The sequence below is a fragment of the Opisthorchis viverrini genome, assembly GCF_000715545.1.
Source record: "Opisthorchis viverrini unplaced genomic scaffold opera_v5_39, whole genome shotgun sequence".
Taxonomy (NCBI): domain Eukaryota; kingdom Metazoa; phylum Platyhelminthes; class Trematoda; order Opisthorchiida; family Opisthorchiidae; genus Opisthorchis; species Opisthorchis viverrini.
The window spans coordinates 1,828,584-1,831,408 of NW_008751696.1; positions in this window are offsets into that span (position 1 = coordinate 1,828,584).

Genomic DNA, 2,825 nt, shown 5'->3' on the forward strand with positions numbered 1-2,825 from the left:
ATGTTACGTCTAGACGAACACTTAAAAGCGCGTTAAGCCAGCTAAGTGGATTCACATTCAGAAGCGTCGTTACTACTGGAGCTTAGGCTTAACGCTACGTTGGAAAAACATCTTGTTTGAGATTTTCCATCTCCAAAATGCTATTTTGCTTTTCGATTCGATCATTGACTCCGTCAGAGCCGGTAATCATTCAATATTTATGCACCATTTGATGGCTTCAACGAATGTTCTGTATGCTGGGAGATAAGGGCTCAGCGTTGACAGAAACACCAGAGGTGAACAGTTTCCGCTAGTCATCACATATCAAAATGGAATGTTTCGACCTACTTAGGGGGGGGGGGGTGAGGAACTTCACAGCAAGTCGTCTTTTATCCTACCCGCTGTCATCGAGTCACAACGTCACTACCCTCTGAAAGCACTGAATTCTCTGTTAGACGGTTTTTGGGTATTCGTAGTACATGTACGGATCACCGTTACTCGGTAAACCCTGTTTGGTAATGAAGCGGTTCTGATTTGTTGCCAGATGCTGGCCTGTTTGATATTGTTAGTGCTCTAGTTGTGACGTAATTAAGTTGATTATCAGAAGGTAACAAGCACTAACAAATTTCTGTCTTACTAGAATGTGGTGAATACAATAGTTGGGTGCATTTGATAAAAATAGATACAATGCGAAAAGTGGAGTATGTCAAAAAGTGACTTATCATTTGAGGACACTTGTTGAGAGTTTCTGAGTGAAGTTCCGGACGTGGGACGTGTCTTCTCTGCAGTATAGCTGCTACACGTGTTCCGCAGTTGCCCATGGAGACTTGTGGAGCTCTGTTGACTTCCTGTCCTGTGCGCGCAAGTGTGTGTTGAGCCTAGTTGTACGCCTATTTATTGTGCGCAGTGTGAAGAGAGGGGTGTCCCTTCGTGTTTGACGCTTGGACGAACATGAATACAATTTGACCTGATGTGTTGAAGTTCATAAGCATGGCGCATTCGCAAGTGGTAGCCGCGTAAACCAAAAATGGATGAGAATTTGTGGTGTACAAGTTTTCGGCTAAGGTTTCAAGTGGGACAGGGATTGTCACGTGGTTTGAGTGTTTGTGACGCGTGATCTGATGAGTGACCTCTACATTACCTCGTCGCGGGAACACAGCAGTCGATTAACTCCTACGACCTTTTTGAAGGAAGTGGTGGTCAACTGTGCGAAAGCAACACAGTAATCCACCAAATCAAAGTAGGTCTCAAGTGCACACCTTTCCATTTATTGTACTGTTAGAGTGTAGTTGAAATATAAGTTTATGGCTAAACGTTGCTTTTCCAGCTGCCTCGAGACCACGTAAACCTAAGATAGAAGCTGAATCTCTAATGTCAACTAATTTGGGATGTATTTTGTGCTGCTCCCTTAAGGTATTGTTGCGTTTTTTCCGCCGATTTATATCGATTTTAGATCACGATGACATGGGTAAACAAGCTGTTGCATTTTGTGTGGGTGCAACACTAATCCCATCTGTATTTTCACCGCACTGCTGGTCCACGGGTTACAACTTCGCGATACGTATATGCTTAAATTCTTTATAAATTCGCAGGAATTCTATGTCATTGCATTTACTTCGCTTGTTTGAACACTTCCAACTGTCCTCGGACAGTTTTTCTTGTCTGTCCCAATCCAAATCGAGGGATTTTTTCCAGATAAGCCCCGCCAAAAATTAACCCCCGCCACCCAAAAAAGATTAGACGAAAGAGGATATGAGATTTGTACTTTTAGTTTTTATTGAAGAGGGTGAAATTGGGGCGTCATTAAGAATTTGCATGAAAAGGTCCGTTTTTCGGTAACTTTGCCTCCAAACGAACTCACACAAGTAGCTGTCCACTAAAGATCGGTGTGTGCCACACTGGCGTTTATTCTGCAACTTATAGACGTTCCAAAGAGATTCGATGGTTTGTGTGTGATCTCCAGTCGTTGGATCCACAAAGTTCTCGGTATGACTAACTGCTCCATGAGTATAATTCATGTCGACCATCGTTTCAATTCCTTGGTATGATGCCCACATATCAGAGATGATGATTGAACCGGGAGCGATGCAGTCCTGGATTGTGTCCATCAAAGTGGCCGCAGTCTGATCTGGTCATTTGTTGGCCATTGTTGCATAAACGTTGCTGATGGATCACTCCGTGGCTTTGCAAAAAAAGCGTATTGCCTTCTTTGTCATGAACGAGATTTGAAAGCGTGAGAAAGCTTATTTAGGGTTTCACGTCCGAACTGAGAAAATGTTTGTACAAAATGAGCCTAGGTGCGGATAAGGAACTGTTTTCATCAAAAATAGGTGAAGGTTGTGTGCGTACATTAAATTGGAGCTGGCGAAAGGTGGCGGGGCTTATCTGGAAAAGATCCAAATCAGGGAAGCATTGGATTGGTTTGTTGCTCTTGTCGGACTCATTAGCAGTGTAGTGTGCACGCTATAGAAACACCAGGAGGCAGTGGTCCTCCAAACGCTCATGACAATTTCTGTGGATGGGCAACAGAAATAAAGCATATGAGCCGAAGCCCAGTAGGCAAAGTTCTGCATTACTAATAGATCAGTCAATCTGGCATGCACCGTACACTACAGCAGTGCACGTGGGATGAACGGAGATTTCACTAATCCTGCAACCACAAGTTAAAAATGGTTCAGAAGGCTTCAGGCTTCGTCAACTGACTGGCGAATCTTCGTAGGTGATCGACTAACATGACCGGAACAGCTACTGGACCGCCGTTTGGGCCGTTGGACAAACCATTGCTCAGGTTCAAATATATTTCCTGTTCAAACTTGCTAATTCACGTGTGCCCTACATGCACTAGC